The sequence below is a fragment of the Triticum urartu genome, chromosome 2, assembly GCF_003073215.2.
Source record: "Triticum urartu cultivar G1812 chromosome 2, Tu2.1, whole genome shotgun sequence".
Classification (NCBI taxonomy): Eukaryota; Viridiplantae; Streptophyta; class Magnoliopsida; order Poales; family Poaceae; genus Triticum; species Triticum urartu.
This window is the reverse complement of record NC_053023.1, coordinates 692,499,811-692,512,507: the sequence shown is the minus strand read 5'-3', so window position 1 is coordinate 692,512,507 and position 12,697 is coordinate 692,499,811.

Sequence of the window (12,697 nt, the reverse complement as noted above, 5' to 3'; positions counted from 1 at the left end):
CAATATGGGCATCCAGGTCCCGCTATTGGTTATTGACCGGAGACGTGTCTCGGTCATGTCTACATTGTTCTCGAACCGTAGGGTCCGCACGCTTAAAGTTTCGATGACAGTTATATTATGAGTTTATGGTTTTTGATGTACCGAAGTTAGTTCGGAGTCCCAGATGTGATCACGGACATGACGAGGAGTCTCGAAATGGTCGAGACATAAAGATTGATATATTGGACGGCTATATTCGGACACCGGAAGTGTTCCAGGTGATTTCGGAGAAAACCGGAGTGCCGGAGGGGTTACCGGAACCCCCCGGGGAAGTATTGGGCCTTAGTGGGCCTGAGGGGAGAGAGAGGGCTGCAGCCCAGGAGGTGGCGCCCCCCCCCATGGGGAGTCCGAATTGGACTAGGAGGGGGGGCCCCCCTTTCCCTCTCCGTCTCCCTCTCTTTCCTTCCCCCTCTCTCTTCCTAGTTGGACTAGGAAAGGGGAGTCCTACTCCCACTAGGAGGAGGACTCCCCCTCCCTTTGGCGCACCCCATAGGGCCGGCCGGCCTCCCCCCTTGCTCCTTTATATACGGGGGCAGGGGGGCACCCTAGAACACACAAGTTGATCTTCGTGATCGTTCCTTAGCCGTGTGCGGTGCCCCCCTCCACCATATTCCACCTCGGTCATATCGTTGCAGTGCTTAGGCGAAGCCCTGCGCTGGTAGAACATCATCATCGTCACCACGCCGTCGTGCTGACGGAACTCCTCCCCGAAGCTTTGCTGGATTGGAGCTCGGGGTGCGTCATCGAGCTGAACGTGTGCCAAGAACTCGGAGGTGCCGGAGTAACGGTGCTTGGATCGGTTGAACCGGGAAGACGTACGACTACTTCCTCTACATTGCGTCAACGCTTCCGCTTCGGTCTATGAGAGTACGTAGACATCACTCTCCCCTCTTGTTGCTATGCATCACCATGATCTTGTGTGTGCGTAGGAAATTTTTTGAAATTACTGCTTTACCCAACAGCTCGGGACTCGGACGAGGAGATGGAGGAATCTGCAAAGGCCTTCACAGAAATGTTGGAGTCCTCAAAACGTCCTCTCCACGAGCACACTGACAAAGCTGAATGCCATCTCTCAAATAATGGCTTTGAAGGCTCAATTTAACTTGGGCAGAGAATGCAACGACGCGATGATGACAGTATTCGGCCGATTTCTACCCAAAGGCCATGTGCTACCTCCAAACCTGTACCAGTCAGACAAAATCCTCCGTGCTCTTAAGATGCCCTATGAGAATATACATGCATGTGAGAAAGGATGTGTCTTATTTAGGCTTCAGTATGAGGACTTGAACTATTGTCCCATTTGCAATTATTCCAGGTATGTTGTGGTAGATAACGGTATGGGTGAGAAGACACAGACCAAAATACCCATTAATGTTCTTCGGTATATGCTAATCATACCAAGACTTCAACATCTTTTCATGGTCGAAGAGACGGCCAGACAGATGACATGGCACAAAACGGGCAAAAGAACCGAACTAGATGCAGATGGGAATGTGATGATGGTGCACACATCGGATGGTGAAGCGTGGAAGCGCTTCGATGCATTACATAAGCAAAAAAGGGCAGATCCAAGGCATCCTCGAGTCGCCATCAGCACAGATGGGTTCAATGTGTTTGGTCAGATGGCAACCCCATACAGTTGTTGGCCCGTGTTTGTCATTCCACTCAATCTCCCCCCCGGGCAGATTACGCAATGAAAGAATATTTTCCTGACGTTGATAATTCCAGGGCCCAACTATCCGGGGAAGAATATGAATGTGTACATGCAGCCGCTTAAGGACGAATTGCAAGAATCTTGGGATAATGGGTTCAAGACATACGACGCCTTTAGCAAACAGAACTTCATAATGCGTGCCTGGTACATGTACCCGACGCATGACTTGCCGGCGTATGCACTATTCGTTGGCTGGTGTGTGCATGGAAGGTTCCCGTGCCCCACATGCAAGGGAGCTCTTGAGTTTCATTGGCTGATGGTGCTACCTCTTGAGCACTTGCGTTGGTTTTCCCTTGAAGAGGAAAGGGTGATGCAGCAAAGTAGCATAAGTATTTCCCTCAGTTTTTGAGAACCAAGGTATCAATCTAGTAGGAGGCTACGCGCGAGTCCCTCGCACCTGCACAAAACAAATAAATCCACGCAACCAACGCGATAAGGGGTTGTCAATCCCTACACGGTCACTTACGAGAGTGAGATCTGATATATATGACAAGATAATATTTTTGGTATTTTTATGATAAAGATGCAAAGTAAAATAAAAGCAATGAAAATAACTAAGTGTTGGAAGATTAATATGATGAAGATAGACCCGGGGGGCATATGTTTCACTAGTTGCTTCTCTCAAGAGCATAAGTATTTTACGGTGGGTGAACAAATTACTGTTGAGCAATTGATAGAACTGAGCATAGTTATGAGAATATCTAGGTATGATCATGTATATAGGCATCACGTCCGAGACAAGTAGACCGACTCCTGCGTGCATCTACTACTATTACTCCACACAACGACCGCTATCTAGCATGCATCTAGAGTATTAAGTCCAAGAGAACAGAGTAACGCTTTAAGCAAGATGACATGATGTAGAGGGATAAACTCATGCAATATGATGAAAACCCCATCTTGTTATCCTCGATGGCAACAATACAATACGTGCCTTGCTGCCCGTACTGTCACTGGGAAAGGACACCGCAAGATTGAACCCAAAGCTAAGCACTTCTCCCATTGCAAGAAAGATCAGTCCAGTAGGCCAAACCAAACAGATAATTCGAAGAGACTTGCAAAGATAACCAATCATACATAAAAGAATTCAGAGAAGATTCAAATATTGTTCATAGATAAACTTGATCATAAACCAACAATTCATCGGTCTCAACAAACACACCGCAAAAGAAGATTACATCGAATAGATCTCCACAAGAGAGGGGCAGAACTTTGTATTGAGATCCAAAAAGAGAGAAGAAGCCATCTAGCTAATAACTATGGACCCGAAGGTCTGAGGTAAACTACTCACACTTCATCGGAGAGGCTATGGTGTTGATGTAGAAGCCCTCCATGATCGATGCCCCCTCCGGCGGAGCTCCGGAACAGGCCCCAAGATGGGATCTCGTGGATACAGAAAGTTATGGCAGTGGAATTAGGGTTTTGGCTCCGTCTCTGATCGTTTGGGGGTACGTAGGTATATATAGGAGGAATAAGTACGTCAGTGGAGCAACAGGGGGCCCACGAGGGTGGAGGGCGCGCCTGGGGGGGGGGGAGGCGCGCCCCCTACCTCGTGGCTTCCCTGTTGGTTTCTTGACGTAGGGTCCAAGTCTCCTGGATCTTATTCGTTCCAAAAATCACATTCCCGAAGGTTTCATTCCGTTTGGACTCCGTTTGATATTCCTTTTCTTCAAAACCCTAAAATAGGCAAAAAACAGCAATTCTGGGCTGGGCCTCCGGTTAATAGGTTAGTCCCAAAAATAATATAGAAGTGTATAATAAAGCCCAATAATGTCCAAAACAGAAGATAATATAGCATGGAGCAATCGAAAATTATAGATACGTTGGAGACGTATCAAGCATCCCCAAGCTTAATTCCTGCTCGTCCTCGAGTAGGTAAATGATAAAAACAGAATTTTTGATGTGGAATGCTACTTGTCATAATTTCAATGTAATTCTTCTTAATTATGGCATGAATATTCAGATCCGAAAGATTCAAGATAAAAGTTTAATATTGATATAGAAATAATAATACTTCAAGCATACTAACTAAGCAATTATGTCTTCTCCAAATAACATGGCCAAAGAAAGTTCATCCCTACAAAATCATATAGTTTAGTCATGTCCCATTTTCATCACACAAGAATGCTCTCATCATGCACAACCCCGATGACAAGCCAAGCAATTGTTTCATACTTTATTAATCTCAAACTTTATAAACCTTCACGCAATACATGAGCGTGAGCCATGGATATAGCACTATGGGTGGAATAGAGTATAATGATGGGGGTTATGTGGAGAAGACAAAAAAGGAGAAAGTCTCACATCAAAGAGGCTAATCAATGAGCTATGGAGATGCCCATCGATTGATGTTAATGCAAGGAGTAGGGATTGCCATGCAACGGATGCACTAGAGCTATAAATGCATGAAAGCTCAACAAAAGAAACTAGTGGGTGTGCATCCAACTTGCTTGCTCATGAAGACCTAGGGCACTTGAGGAGGCCCATTGTTGGAATATACAAGCCAAGTTCTATAATGAAAAATTACCGCTAGTATATGAAAGTGACAAAACAAGAGACTCTCTATCATGAAGATCATGGTGCTACTTTGATTCACAAGTGTGGAAAAAAAGATAGTAGCATTGTCCCTTTTCATTTCTCTTTTTTTGGGCCTTCTTTTTTTGGCCTTTATCTTTTTTTATTGGGACAATGCTCTATTAAATGATGATCATCACACTTCTATTTATTTACAACTCAATGATTACAACTCGATACTAGAACAAGGTATGACTCTATATGAATGCCTCCGGCGGTGTACCGGGATATGCAATGAATCAAGTGTGACATGTATGAAAGAATTATGAACGGTGGCTTTGACACAAATACGATGTCAACTACATGATCATGCAAAGCAATATTACAATGATGAACGTGTCATGATAAACAGGATGGTGGAAAGTTGCATGGCAATATATCTCGGAATGGCTATGGAAATGCCATAATAGGTAGGTATGGTGGCTGTTTTGAGGAAGATATAAGGAGGTTTATGGTGAAAGAGCGTATCATATCATGGGGTTTGGATGCATCGGCGAAGTTTGCACCAACTCTCAATGTGAGAAAGGGCAATGCACGGTACCGAAGAGGCTAGCAATGATGGAAGGGTGAGAGTGCGTATAATCCATGGACTCAACATTAGTCATAAATAACTCACATACTTATTGCAAAAATCTACAAGTCATCAAAAACCAAGCACTACGCGCATGCTCCTAGGGGGATAGATTGGTAGGAAAAGACCATCGCTCGTCCCCGACCGCCACTCATAAGGAGGACAATCAAAGAACACCTCATGTTTCAAATTTGTTACATAACGTTTACCATATGTGCATGCTCTGGGACTTGCAAACTTCAACAAAAGTATTTCTCAATTTCACAACTACTCAACTGGCACAACTTTAATATCACTACCTCCATATCTCAAAACAATCATCAAGCATCAAACTTCTCTTAGTATTCAAAACACTCATAAGAAAGTTTTTATTAATCTTGAATACCTAGCATATTAGGATTATTTAAGTAAATTACCATGCTATTTAAGACTCTCAAAATAATCTAAGTGAACCATGAGAGATCAATAGTTTCTATAAAACAAATCCACCACCGTGCTCTAAAAAATATAAGTGAAGTACTAGAGCAAAAACTATATAACTCAAAAGATATAAGTGAAGCACATAGAGTATTCTAATAATTTCCAAATCATGTGTGTATCTCTCAAAAGGTGTGTACAGCAAATATGATTGTGGTAAACTAAAAAGCAAATACTCAAATCATACAAGACGCTCCAAGCAAAACACATATCATGTGGTGAATAAAAATATAGCTCCAAGTAAAGTTACCGATGGAAGTAGACGAAAGAGGGGATGCCTTCCGGGGCATCCCCAAGCTTTGGCTTTTTGGTGTACTTAGATTATCTTTGGGGTGCCATGGGCATCCCCAAGCTCAGGCTCTTGCCACTCCTTGTTCCATAATCCATCAAATCCTTACCCAAAACTTGAAAACTTCATAACACAAAACTTAAAGTAAAAAATCTCGTGAGCTCCGTTAGCGAAAGAAAACAAAACACCACTTCAAGGTACTGTAATGAACTCATTCTTTATTTATATTGGTGTTAAACCCACTGTATTCCAACTTCTCTATGGTTTATAAACTATTTTACTAGCCATAGATTCATCAAAATAAGCAAACAACACACGAAAAATAGAATCTGTCAAAAACAGAACAATCTGTAGTAATCTGTAGCTAGCACAAGATATGGAACCCCAAAAATTCTAAAATAAATTTCTGGACGTGAGGAATTTATATATAAATCATATGCAAAAATAATTAACTAAATATCACTTTCCAAATAAAAATGGCAGCAGTTCTTGTGAGCGCTAATGTTTCTGTTTTTTACAGCAAGATTAACAAGACTTTCCCCAAGTCTTCCCAACGGTTCTACTTGGCACAAACACTAATTAAACACAAAAAACACAACCAAAACACAGTCTAGATAAATTATTTATTACTAAACAGGAGCAAAAAGCAAGGAAGAAAAATAACATTGGGTTGCCTCGCAACAAGCGCTATCGTTTAACGCCCCTAGCTAGGCATAAAAAGTAAGGATAGATCTAAGTATTGCCATCTTTGGTAGGCAATCCATAAGTGGCTCTCATAATATATTCATAAGGTAATTTAATTTTCTTTCTAGGAAAGTGTTCCATGCCTTTCCTTAACGGAAATTGGAATCTAATATTTCCTTCCTTCATATCAATAATCTCACCAATCGTTCTAAGGAAAGGTCTACCAAGAATAATAGGACATGAAGGATTGCAATCTATGTCAAGAACAATAAAATCTACGGGCACATAATTCCTATTTGCAACAATAATAACATCATTAATTCTTCCCATAGGTTTCTTAATAGAGGAATCCACAAGGTGCAAGTTTAAAGAGCAATCATCAAAATCACGGAAACCTAACAAATCACACAAAGTCTTTGGAATCGTGGAAACACTAGCACCCAAATCACACAAAGCATAGCATTCATGATCTTTAATTTTAATTGTAGTAGTTGGTTCCCACTCATCATAAAGTTTTCTAGGGATAGAAACTTCCAACTCAAGTTTTTCTTCATAAGATTGCTTCAAAGCATCAACGATATGTTTGGTAAACGCTTTATTTTGACTACAAGCATGAGGAGAATTTAGCACGGATTGCAACAAGGAAATACAATCTATCAAAGAGCAGCTATCATAATTAAATTCCTTTAAATCCAAAATAGTAGGTTCATTAACATCTAGAGTTTTGATCTCTTCAATCCCACTTTTATCAATTTTAGCATCAAGATCTAAAAACTCCGAATTTTTGGAACGCCTTCTAGGTAAAGGTGGATCATATTCAGTCCCATCATTACCAAGATTCATATTGCAAAACAAAGATTTAATAGGGGACACATCAATAACTTTTAGATCTTCATCTTTATTATCATGGAAACTAGAAGAACACGCTCTTATAAAGGAATCTTTTTTAGCACACATCCTAGAGGTTCTTTCTTTGCACTCATCAATGGAAATTCTCATGGCTTTGAGAGACTCATTGATATCATGCTTAGGTGGAACAAATCTAAGTTCAAAGAATCCACATCAAGAGAAATTCTATCAATGTTCCTAGCCAACTCATCAATCTTAAGCAATTTTTCTTCAATCAAAGCATTGAAATTCTTTTGCGAAGTAATAAATTATTTAATATTAGATTCAAAATCATATGGCATCTTATTAAAATTTCCATAAGAATTGTTGTAGGAATTACCATAATTATTAGAGGAATTGTTAGGATAAGGCCTAGGATTGAAGTTTCCTCTATACGCCTTGTTACCAAAATTATTCCTACCAACAAAATTCACATCCATAGATTCATTATTATTCTCAATCAAAGTAGACAAAGGCATATCATTAGGATCATAAGAAACCCTCTTATTAGCAATTAATTTCATAAGTTCATCCATCTTTCCACTCAAAACATTAATTTCTTCTATCGCATTTTATTAGTAGATCTTTCAGTGTGCCATTGAGAATAATTAACCTTAATATTATTTAGGAGTTTAGTAGCTTCTCCTAAAGTGATTTCCATAAAAGTGCCTCCCGCGGCCAAATCTAAAAGATTTCTAGAAGCAAAATTCAATCCGGCATAAAATTTTTGTATAATCATCCACAAATTCAAATCATGTGTTGGGCAATTACGTATCATTAATTTCATCCTCTCCCAAGCTTGTGCAACATGTTCATGATCAAGTTGCTTAAAATTCATAATATTGTTTCTAAGAGAGATGATCTTAGCGGGATGAAAATACTTAGAGATAAAAGCATCTTTGCACTTATTCCAAGAATCAATACTATTTTTAGGCAAAGACGAAAACCAAGCTTTAGCACGATCTCTAAGCGAAGAAGGAAATAGCTTCAATTTAACAATATCATTATCAACATCTTTCTTCTTTTGCATGTCACACAAATCAACGAAGCTATTTAGATGGGTAGCGGCATCTTCACTAGGAAGGCCGGAAAACAGATCTTTCATGACAAGATTCAGCAAGGCAGCATTAATTTCATAAGATTCAGCATCGGTAAGAGGAGCAATCGGAGTGCTAATAAAATCATTGTTGTTGGTATTGGTAAAGTCACACAATTTAGTGTTCTCTTGAGCCATCGTGACAAGCAAGCAATCCAACACACAAGCAAACGAGGAATGGGCAAAAAAGAGGCAAATAGAGAAAGAGAGGGAGGATAGAGAGAGAGAGAGGGCGAATAAAACGGCAAGGGTGAAGTGGGGGAGAGGAAAACGAGAGGCAAATGGCAAATAATGTAATGCGGGAGATAAGGGTTTGTGATGGGTACTTGGTATGTTGACTTTTGCGTAGACCTCCCCGGCAATGGCGCCAGAAATCCTTCTTGCTACCTCTTGAGCACTTGCGTTGGTTTTGCCTTGAAGAGGAAAGGGTGATGCAGCAAAGTAGCATAAGTATTTCACTCAGTTTTTGAGAACCAAGGTATCAATCCAGTAGGAGGCTACGCGTGAGTCCCTCGCACCTGCACAAAACAAATAAATCCTCGCAACCAACGCGATAAGGGGTTGTCAATCCCTACACGGTCACTTACGAGAGTGAGATCTGATATATATGATAAGATAATATTTTTGGTATTTTTATGATAAAGATGCAAAGTAAAATAAAAGCAATGGAAATAACTAAGTGTTGGAAGATTAATATGATGAAGATAGACCCGGGGGCCATAGGTTTCACTAGTGGCTTCTTTCAAGAGCATAAGTATTTTACGGTGGGTGAACAAATTAGTGTTGAGCAATTGACAGAATTGAGCATAGTTATGAGAATATCTAGGTATGATCATGTATATAGGCACCACGTCTGAGACAAGTAGACCGACTCCTGCCTACATCTACTACTTTTACTCCACACATCGACCGCTATCCAACATGCATCTAGAGTATTAAGTTCAAGAGAACAGAGTAACACTTCAAGAAAGATGACATGATGTAGAGGGATAAACTCATGCAATATGATGAAAACCCCATCTTGTTATCCTCGATGGCAACAATACAATACGTGCCTTGCTGCCCGTACTGTCACTGGGAAAGGACACCGCAAGATTGAACCCAAAGCTAAGCACTTCTCCCATTGCAAGAAAGATCAATCTAGTAGGCCAAACCAAACTGATAATTCGAAGAGACTTGCAAAGATAACCAATCATACATAAAAGAATTCAGAGAAGATTCAAATATTGTTCATAGATAAACTTGATCAGAAACCCACAATTCATCGGTCTCAACAAACACACCGCAAAAGAAGATTACATCGAATAGATCTCCACAAGAGAGGGGGAGAACTTTGTATTGAGATCCAAAAAGAGAGAAGAAGCCATCTAGCTAATAACTATGGACCCGAAGGTCTGAGGTAAACTACTCACACTTCATCGGAGAGGCTATGGTGTTGATGTAGAAGCCCTCCATGATCGATGCCCCCTCCGGCAGAGCTCCGGAACAGGCCCCAAGATGGGATCTCATGGATACAGAAAGGTACGGCGGTGGAATTAGGGTTTTGGCTTCGTCTCTGATCGTTTGGGGGTACGTAGGTATATATAGGAGGAAGAAGTACGTCGGTGGAGCAAGGGGGGGGCCCCGGGGGGGGGGGGGGCCCCCGGGGGGGGGGGGGGGGTAGGCGCGCCCCCTCTCTCGTGGCTTCCCTGTTGGTTGCTTGACGTAGGGTCCAAGTCTCCTGGATCTTGTTCGTTCCAAAAATCACGTTCCCGAAGGTTTCATTTTGTTTGGACTCCATTTGATATTCCTTTTCTTCAAAACCCTAAAATAGGCAAAAAACATCAATTCTGGGTTGGGCCTCCGGTTAATAGGTTAGTCCCACAAATAATATAAAAGTGTATAATAAATCCCAATAATGTCCAAAACAGAAGATAATATAGCATGGAGCAAACAAAAATTATAGATACGTTGGAGACATATCAGACGGCAGGGCGCAAGGATAGTTGCTTCGACTTGCATAGACCGTTTCTACACCCTGGCCATAAGTTCAGGAAAGACAAGAAGAACTTCATCAAAGGTAGAGTTGTCAAACACTCTGCACCACCTGCGTTGACAGGCCAATAAACCCTAGATCAGTTAAACGCTCTCGAGCTAGATCCAGAGCGTCCAGGGTATTTCAAGGGGTATAATAAGGAACACGCCTGGACTCACAAGACATGCTTCTGGGATCTGCCTTACTTCAAAGACCTCCTTTGCCCACACAACATCAACGTGATGCACATTGAAAAGAATATCGCCAAAGCCATTTTTGGTACATTGTTCGGCATAGAGGGGAAATCAAAGGATAATACTAAGGCTATAGTCGATCAAGAGGAGCTATGTGATAGACCGTTACAAAACATGAAAGAACTGAAAGGAAAGGGGATCAACTGGACGAAGCGAAAGGCATGGTTTAATCTTGGAAGGCCAGCAATGAAGGAAATTATTTTGTGGGTGAAAATGCAGTTGATGTTCCCCGATGGGTATGCAGCAAATCTAAAGAGGGGAGCGAGTCTTCAAAAATTGAAAATATTTGGTCTAAAAAGTCATGATTGGCACATATGGATTGAGCGGATAATGCCGGTGATGTTGCGTGGCTTCATCCCTGGGGATGAATGGCTAGTACTGGCAGAGCTGAGCTATTTCTTCCGTGTTCTTTGTGCGAAAGAACTATCTCCTGGCCTCCTAGAAGAAATGGAACAGTTGGCGCCAGAGTTGATCTGCAAGTTAGAGAAGATCTTTTCGCCAAGCTTCCTTAATCCAATGCAACACTTGATTTTGCATCTCCCGACCGAGGCACGTTTGGGGAGGGGGGGGGCGTGCAAAATCGTTGGTGCTACTCAACTGAGAGGATGCAGAAGATGCTTCGAGCAAAATGTAAAAATAAACGTAGCATAGAAGCTTCGATGGCAGAGGCATTCATCACTAAGGAGGCGGCAAACTTCGTGACCGCACACTATGAAGCCAAAAATCGTCATTTGCATAATCTGAAGCCTCGGTACAATGCTGACGAACCTCAAAAGGGTCAATCCAACCTCAACCTATTCAAAGGGAATCTTGCACCATCCGGTGGTTGGAAACCAATAAGGTTGGATGTCAAAGAATGGCGGACCATTTTGCCGTATCTCTTCAACAACCTAACAGAAGTGCAACCGTACATCGAGTAAGATCTCGGTACATTGTTTCACAACTTCTAATTCCTTTGAACTTCTCTTATTCCTGGATATTTGATGCAGTCGATACGTCGCCATATTCTCGTATGGAGCGGTGATCCAAAATGATTCCGTCGAAGAGTATGGGCTTCTGGCAAAACAAGGAGCCGAATTTCCCGGTTTCATCTCTTGGTTCAAAAAGGGTAATTTCCATTAGACCCTTTCTTTTCTTTGGCTAATTTGCGACTAATGCAACAATCCTTTCGTATTAAACGTGTAGGCTAATTCCGAGATTATGGATGCCGAATTGAGACAAGTAGCTAATGGTTTTGACTATAAGGTCCATTCATTTGACAAATACGACATCAACGGGTATCACTTTCGTACATATGGCAAAGAGCTATCTATGGCCGACCGAAAGTCTACAAATTGTTGTGTCTCTGCTATCAGCGAAGGAGGTATCGAGTATTATGGAATAGTTGAAGCAATTTATGAACTTGAATTCTATGGTGAAAACCCACCAAACGTCGTAGTCTTCAGATGTTATTGGTTCCAGTCGAGGGAGACTAGAAGGACTCATGAACATATAGGGCTAGTCGAAATCAAACAAAGCACCCATTTGGATGTTCCCGATGTCTATATTACGGCTCAACATGCAACCCATGCTTTCTATCTACCGTGGGCCTGTCAAAGTGATCCAAATCTCAGTGGTTGCGACGTCGTTTATGAAGTGCCGCCACATGTTAGACCACCTCGATCCCCCAATGAAAAGGATTATGAACCTCACATTAACCAAGACACATATGATGAAGGAGAATTCTTCCAAGAAACACGTCTTTCCAAAAAATGTTTCAAGAACTGCTCTACTCCACCCCAGAACATTGAAGTAGACAACGATAGTGAATCCGACTTCACCCCTGAGCCAGAACAAGAAGAGCCGGAAGAAGAAGAAGTTACTGCTGCAGATGACCTGTTAATGCTTGAACGATTATGTAAAGGTGGCCTTCCACATGATGATGCATTTATTGATGATGATGAGCACGTCATTACCGATAGTGATGATGATGATGCTTTTATTAATGATGATGAAGAACACATCATTACCGATAGTGATTATTAGGTATTCAAATTTTTACGTTGTACTTGATTTATATAGTTATTTGTATGATTCTATGATTTATATAGTTGGTAT